We start from the raw sequence: 8,506 nt of genomic DNA on the forward strand, positions 1-8,506 counted from the left end.
AGAAGAAAGACGGAAGGGCAAACCTGAAATATTTAAAAAATGGCTAACTTCATCAGCTCTGTTACATGGGCCGTAAATATTTTAGTAGAATGTTATATATTATATTAACGCTGGACAGATGTTTGCCACTTTTTGAAAACATTGTCCATCTTTTCGATCGTTTTGGGTTGCACCTTAGTCCTCCCTCCAACGAGCTCGTTTCTCAACCTATACTTTGGGTAAATGTCTAAGGGACCATACCAAGAACGTAGACTCGAGTCTTTGGGGTTTAAATCCCAAAGCTAGAAATGCTTATGAGCAAGATGAAACAAAGAAATCGTTGACGGTCCACTTTTCGCCACTTTTTGGAAGCATTGTACATCTTTTCGACCATTTTAGGTTGCACCTTAGTCCTCCCTCCAATGAGCACCTTTCTCGACTTATACTTTGGGTAAATGTCTAAGGGACCATGCTAGGAATGTAGACTCAAGTATTTAGGTTTAAATTCCTAAGCTAGAAATGCTTATGACCAAGATGAAACAAAGAAACTGTTACGGACCACTTTTGACCCTTGGATGAAAAACTGAGTTTGGGTGTTGTTGTTGGCCTTTGTTTGGTATGAACACTAGGAATTCTTCATCTTGACCACTTTTGTTTGCTGGAAATGCATTTTTAGTTGTTTTTTACGCTAGACAGACATTCACCACTTTTTGGAAGCATTTTCCATTTTTTCAACCATTTGGAGTTGCATCTTAGTCCTCACTCCAACGAGATCGTTTCCCGACCAATATTTTGGGTAAATGTCTAAGGGACCATTCTAGGGATATAGAATCAAGTCTTTGGAGTTTAAATCTCTAAGCTAGAAATGCTTATGACCAAGATAAAACTAACCAACGATTGACAGACCTCTTTTGACCCCTCAATTAAAAACAGAGTCTGGTGCATTGTCTTGGCCTTTTATTGGGACGACACCAAGAGCTCTTCACCTTCGTCCATTTTCTTTAATAGAAATGAATTTACAGTTAGAAAGACGATCACCACTTTTTGGAAGCATTGTCCATCTTTTTTACCATTTTGGGTTGCACCTTAGTTTTCCCTCCAACGAGCTCGTTTCCCAACCTATATACTTTGGATAAATGTCTGAGGGATCATTCCAGGACCATAGACTCAAACCTTTGTAGATTAAATTTCTATGCTAGAAATGCTTATGACCAAGACAAAATAAAAAAACCATTGACTGAGCATTATTGTCCCCTCAATAAAAAATTAAGTTTGAGGCATTGTCGTTGGTATTTTTTGGGACGAACACCAAGAGTTCTACAACTTGGCCCCTTTTCATTGTTGGAAATGCATTTCCAATTGTTTTTAACGTTGGACAGACATTCACCATTTTTTTGAAGCGTTGTTTATCTTTTCGACCGTTTTGGGTTGAACCCCGTCCTCCCTCCAATGAGCTCATTTCCCGACCTATACTTTGGGTAAATGTCTAAGAGACCATGCCAAGAACATAGATTCAAGTCTTTGGAGTTTAAATCCCTAAGCTAGAAGTGCTTTTGACCAAGACAAAACAAAGAAACCGTTGAAGGACCACTTTTGTCCCCTAAATAAAAAACTAAGTCTGAGGCATTGTCGTTGCCATTTTTTGGGACGAACATGAAACGTTCTTCAACTTGGCCCCTTTTCTTTGCTGGAAATGTGTTTCCAATAGTTTTTGACGATGGATAGACGTTTGCCTCATTTTAGAAGCATTTTTCATCTTTTCGACCATTTTGTGTTGCACGTCATTCCTCCACCGAGCTCGTTTCCCGACCTATACTTTAGGTGAATTTCTAAAGGACCATGTGAGGAACGTAGACTTCAGCCTTTAGAGTTTAAATCCCTAAGCTAGAAATGCTTATAACAAGACGAAACAAATAAACCGTTGACGGACGACTTTTGACCCCTCAATAAAAAATTGAGTCCGTGGCATTTTCGTTGGTTTTTTTTTTGAAGAACAACAGGAGTTCTTCAACTTGCCCCTTTTCTTTGCTAGAAATACTTTTCCAGAATTTTTGAATGATGGACAGACGTTCGACACTTTTTGGAAGCATTGTCCATAATTTTAACCATTTTGGGTTGCAACTTGTTCTCCCTTGATACAAGACAAACATTTGACACTTTATGGAATTATTGTCCATATTTTCAATCGTTTTAGGTTGCACCTTAGTCCTCTTTTTCATGAGCTCGTTTCCCAGCCTATACTTTAGATAGATGTCTAAAGGACCATGTCAGGAATGTAGACTAAAGTTTTTGGAGTTGAAATCCCTAAGCTAGAAATGCTTATGACCAAGACAAAACTGAGTCTAGAGCATTGTCATTAGCCTTTTTTTTTGGACGAACACCTCGAGTTCTTCAACTTGGCCCATTTTTTTTATAGAAATGCATTTCTAGTTGTTTTTTTATGCTGGACAGACGTTCCTAACTTTTTGAAAGCATTGTCGATCTTTTCGACTGTTTTAGATTGCACCTTAGTTCTTCCTTCAACGAGCTTATTTCTCGATCTACACTTTGGGTAAATGTCTAAGGGACCGTGCCAGAAATGTAGACTCAAGTTTTTTTAGTTTAAATCCCTAAGTTAGAAATGCTTATGACCAAGACAAAACAAAGAAACCTGTGACAGACCACTATTGACCCCTCAATAAAAAAACCGAGTCCGTGACATTGTTGTTGCCGTATTTGGGTTGAACACCAAGAGTTCTTCAACTTGGCTCCTTTTCTTCTCTGGAAATGTATTTTCAGTTGTTTTTTACACTAGACAAACATTCGCCACTTTTTGTAAGCATTGTTCATTTTTTATATCGTTTTGGGTTGTACCTTAGTCCTCCATATAACGAGCTCGTTTCCCGACCTATACTTTGGGTAATTGTATCAGGGACCATGCAAGGAACGTAGACTCAAATATTTGGAGTTTAAATCCCTAAGCTAGAAATGCTTATGACCAAGACAAAACAAAGAAACCGTTGACGGTCCACTTTTGACCCTTTAATATAAAATTGAGTCTAGGGCATTGTCGTTGGCCTTTATTGGGACGAACACATGGAGTTCTTCAAATTGGAGCCTTTTCTTTGTTGGAAATGTATTTACAATTGATTTTGACATTGGATAGACGTTCGCCACTTTTTTAAATTATTGTCCATCTTTTTTACCGTTTTGGGTTGCAACTTAGTCCTCCCTCCAACGAGCTCATTTCTCTACCTATACTTTGGGTAAATTTCTAAAGGACCATGCCAAGAACGTAGACTCATGTCTTTGAAGTTTAAATCCCTAAGCTAGAAATGCTTATGACCAAGACGATACAAAGAAATCGTTGACGGACCACTTTTGACACCTCAATAAAAAACTGAGTTCGGGGCATTTTCGTTACTTTTTTTTTGGACGAACACAATGAGTTCTTCAACATAGCCTATTTTCTATGCTGGAAACACATTTCAAGTTGTTTTTTATGCTAGACAGACATTTGACACATCTTCGAAGCGCTGTCCATCTTTCGACCGTTTTGGGTTGTGCCGTAATCCTCCTTCCAACGAGCTCCAAGGATAGAGGATAAGATGTCCCCCACTACGTGGGAAGGGAAAGGAGGGAGGACTGAAAATCAAGATCAAGCCCTTGGGTCAGATTTGTGAACGTCCCTATTTCCGGATGCAAGAACTCTTCTCGACCTATACTTTGGGTAAATGTCTAAGAGACCATGCCAAGAAGGTAGACTAAAGTATTTGGAATTTAAATCTCTAAGCGGGAAATGCTTATGACCAAGACGAAAAGAAGAAACTGTTGATGGACTAATTTTGATGCCTTAATAAAAAACTTTGTTTAGGGCACTATTGTTGGCCCTTTTTTGGGACCAACCGTAGTAGTTCTTCAACTTGGCCCATTTTCTTTGCTGAAAATGTATTTTTAGTACTTTTTGATGCTAGATAAACATTCGACACTTTTATAAGCATTATCCATCTTTCCGACCGTTTTATATTGCACCTTAGTCCTCCTTCCAACGACAATTATGAGTAAATGTTTAAAGGACCATGCCAGGTATGTAGACTCAAAGCTTTGGAGTTTCAATCCCTAAGCTAGAAATGCTTATTACCAAAACAAAATAAAGAAAGCGTTGATGGACCACTTTTGACCCATAAATTAAAAATTGAGTCTGAGGCATTGTCGTTGGCCTTTTTTTGGGATGAACACAGGAGTTTTTCAACATGGCCTCTTTTCTTTGCTTGAAATGCATTTCAAATTCTTTTTGACACTGGACAAATGTTCGCCACTTTTTGGAAGCAATGTCCATCTTTTCGATCGTTTTGGGATGCACCTTTGTTCTCTCTACTTCAAGCTTGTTTATCGACCTATACTTTGGGTAAATGTTTAAGCGACCATGCCAGGAACGTAGACTCAAGTCTTTGGAGTTTAAATCACTAAGCTAGAAATGCTTATGACCAGGACAAATCAAATAAGCTGTTAATTAACCACTTTTGACCATTCAATAAAAAAATGAGTCTGGAGCATTGTCGTTGGTCTTTTTTTTTAGATGAACACCAGGAGTTCTTCAACATGGCTCCTTTTCTTTGCTGGAAATGGATTTCCAATTGTCTTTGATGCAGGATAGATGTTCGCTACTTTTTGGAAGCATTGTTCATCTTTTCGACCGTTTTGGGTTGCACCTTAGCCCTCTCTCCAACGAGCTCGTTTGCCAACTTATACTTTGGGTAAATGTCTAAGCGACTATGCCAGGAACGTAGACTCAAGTCTTTTAAGTTTAAATCCCTAAGCTAGAAATGCTTATGACCAAGACAAAACGAAGAAACCGTTGATGTCCCACTTTTGATGCCTCAATAAAAAACTGTGTTCGGGGCACTATCGTTGGCCTTTTTTGGGATGAACACAAGGAGTTCTTAAACATGACCCATTTTTATGCTAAAAATGCATTTGTAGTTGTTTTAGACGTTCGACAGACGTTCGACACATCTTCGAAGCATTGTCCATTTTTTCGACTGTTTTGAGTTGCGCCTTAGTCTTCCCTCCAATGAGCTCGTTTCCTGACCTATACTTTGGATAAATATCTAAGAGACGATGCTTGGAAGACAAATTGATGTATTTGGAGTTTAAATCTTTAAGCGGGAAATGCTTATGACCAAGACAAAAAGAAGAAACCCTTGACGAACCACTTTTGATGCCTCAATAAAAACCTGTGTCTAGGGCACTATCATTAGCCTTTTTATGGAACGAACACTAGGAGTTCTTCAACTTGGGCCGTTTTCTTTGCTGGAAATGTATTTTCAAGTTTTTTGACGCTGGACAGACATTCGACACTTTTTAGAAGCATTGTTCATCTATTCGACCGTTTTGGGTTGTACCTTTGTCTTGCTTCCAACGAGCTTTGTTCCCGACCTATACTCTGGGTAAATGTCTAAGAGACCATGCCATGAACGTAGACTCTAGTCTTTTGAATTCGAATCCTAAGCTAGAAATGTAAATGACCAAGACAAAACAAAGATATCGTTAACGGACCTCTTTGACCCCTCAATAGAAAACAGAGTCCAAGGCATTGTGGTTGACCTTTTTCTGAGACGAACACTAAGAGTTCTTCAACTTGGATACTTTTCTTTGCTGGAAATGTATTTCTAGTTGTTCTTATATTGGACAGACGTTTGACACTTTTTGGAGGCATTGTCCATCTTTTCGTCTATTTTGGGTTGCACCTTAGTCCTTCCTCTAACGATCTTTTTTCACGACCTATACTTGGGTATATGGCTAAGTGACCATGCAAGAAACGTTGACTGTAGTATTTAGAGTTCATATTCATAAGGTAGAAAACGTTATGACCAAGAAAAAATAAAGATACCGTTGATGGACCACTTTTAACCATTTAACAAAAAACAGAGATCGGGGCGTTGTCGTTAGTCTTTATTTGGGATGAGCACAAGGAGTTCTTCAACTTGGCTCCTTTTCTTTGCTGGAAATGCTTTAGTTATTTTTCACGCTGGACAGACGTTTGGCACTTTTTGGAAGCATTGTCCATCTTTTCGATCTTTTTGCGTTGCACCTTAGTCCTTACTCCAACGAGCTCGTTTCCCAACCTATACTTTCAGTAAATGTCTAAGGGACCATGCTAGAAACGTGGACTCAAGTCTTTGGAGTTTAAAACCCTAAGCTTGAAGTGCTTAGGACCAAGACAAAACAAAAGATACTGTTGACGGACCACTTTTGACCCCTCAATAAAAAACAGAGTCCAGGGCATTGTCATTGGCCTTTTTGCGAGACGTTCGATACTTTTTGGAAACATTGCCTATCTTTTCGACTGTTTTAGGTTGCACCTTAGTCCCCTTTCCAACAAGCTCGTTTTCTGACATATGCTTTTTGTCAATGTCTAAGAGACCATGCCAAGAACGTAGGCTCAAATCTTTGAAGTTTAAATCCCTAAGGTATAAATGCCTATGACCAAGAAAAAACAAAGAAACTATTGACGGACAACTTTAGACCACTTAATAATAAATTGATCCCGAGGAATTGTCGTTGGCATCTATTTGTGATGAACACCATAAGTTCTTCAACATGACCATTGTTCTTCGCTGGAGATGCATTCTATTTCTTTTTTACGTTGGACAAACATTCGACACTTGTTGGAAGCATTATCCATCTTTTCGGCCATTCTGGGTTGCACCTTAGTCCTCATTCCAACGAGATCGTCTTCCTACCTACACTATGGGTAAATGTGTTAGGGACCATGCCAAGATCATAGACTATAATCTTTGGACTCTAAATCCCTAGGCTAGAAATGCTTACGACAAAGATAAAACAAAGAAATTGTTGACAGATAACATTTTACCACTCAATAAAAGACTGAGTTCGGGAAATTGTCGTTGACCTTTTCTCGAAACGAACACCAGGAGTTCTTTAACTTGGCCCCTTTTCTTTCCTAGAAATGCATTTCTAGGTTTTTTTTGCTGGATTGACATTTAACACTTTTTGTTAGTATTGTCCCCCTTTTCGACCGTTTGCATTGCACCTTAGTCGTCCCTCCAACGTGCTCATTTTCCGACCTATACTTTGAGTAAATGTCTAAGAGACTATGCCAGAAACATAGACTCAAGTCTTTGGAGTTTAAATTCCTAAGCTTTAAATGCTTATGACCAAGACAAAACAAAGGAACTATTGACGGACCACTTTTAACCCCTCAATAAAAAACTGAGTTAGGGCATTCTTATTGGTCTTTTTTTTTGGACGAATACCAGGAGATCTTCAACTTGGCCCCTTTTCTTTGCTGGAAATGAATTTCCAGTAGTTTTTGACACGAGACAAACGTTCGACACTTTTTGGAAGCATTGTCCATCTTTTCGACTGTTTTGGATTGCACCTTAGTCCTCTCTCGAACCAGCTCGTTTTTAACCTGTACTTTGGGTAAATGTCTAAGGGAACATGCTAGGAACATAGATTAAAGTCTTTGAAGTTTAATTCCATAAGCTAGAAATGCTAATGACCAAGACAAAACAAAGAAACAGTTGATGGACCACTTTTGATTCCTCAATAAAAAACTGAGATCGGGGCATTATCATTGGCCATTTTGGGGACAAACACCAGAAGTTCGTTAACATGGCCTCTTTTATATGCTGGAAATGCATCTTCATTTATTTTTGAAAATGGACAGATGTTCGACAGATTTTTGATGCATTGTCAATCTTTTCGACCGTTTTAGGTTTCACCTTAATTCTCCATTGAACGAGTTCGTTTCTCAACCTATACTTTGGGTAAATGTCTAAGAGACCATTCCAGAAACGTAGACTAAAGTCTTTGGGGTTTAAATCCCTAAGCTACAAATGCTTATGACCATGAGAAAACATTGAAACAATTGACGGACCAATTTTGACACCTCAATAAAAAACTGAATCTGGGTCATTGTCGTTAGCCTTTTTTGGGATGAACATAAGGAGTTCTTCAACTTGGCTCCTTTTCTTTGCTAGAAATGCATTTGTAGTTATTTTTTATGCTGGACAGACGTTTGGTACTTTTTGGAAGCATTATCCATCTTTTTTATCCTGTTAGGTTACACCTTTGTCATCCGTCCAACGAGCTCGTTTCCCGACATATACATTTTTGTCAATGTCTAGGGGACCATGCTAGGAATGTAGACTCAAGCCTTTGGAGTTCAAATCCTTAAGCTAGAAATACCTATGACCAAGAAAAAACAAAGAAACTGTTGACGGACCAGGTTTGACCCCTAAATAAAAACCTGAGTCCAAGGCATTATCATTGGCCTCTGTTTGGGACGAAGACGAAAAGTTCTTCAAGTTGGTCCCTTTTCTTTGTTAGAAATGCATTTCTAGTTGTTTTTTACGCTAGAAAGACATCGCCACTTAGTCCTCACTACAACGAGCTCGTTTCTCGACCTATACTTTGGGTAAATGTCTAAGGGACCATGCTAGGAACAAAGACTCAAGTCATTGGAGTTTAAATCCCAAAGCTAAAAATGCTTATGACCAAGACAAAAACAAAGAAACTG

The sequence above is a fragment of the Cucumis melo genome, chromosome 4 (assembly GCF_025177605.1).
Source record: "Cucumis melo cultivar AY chromosome 4, USDA_Cmelo_AY_1.0, whole genome shotgun sequence".
In the NCBI taxonomy this organism is placed as follows: Eukaryota; Viridiplantae; Streptophyta; class Magnoliopsida; order Cucurbitales; family Cucurbitaceae; genus Cucumis; species Cucumis melo.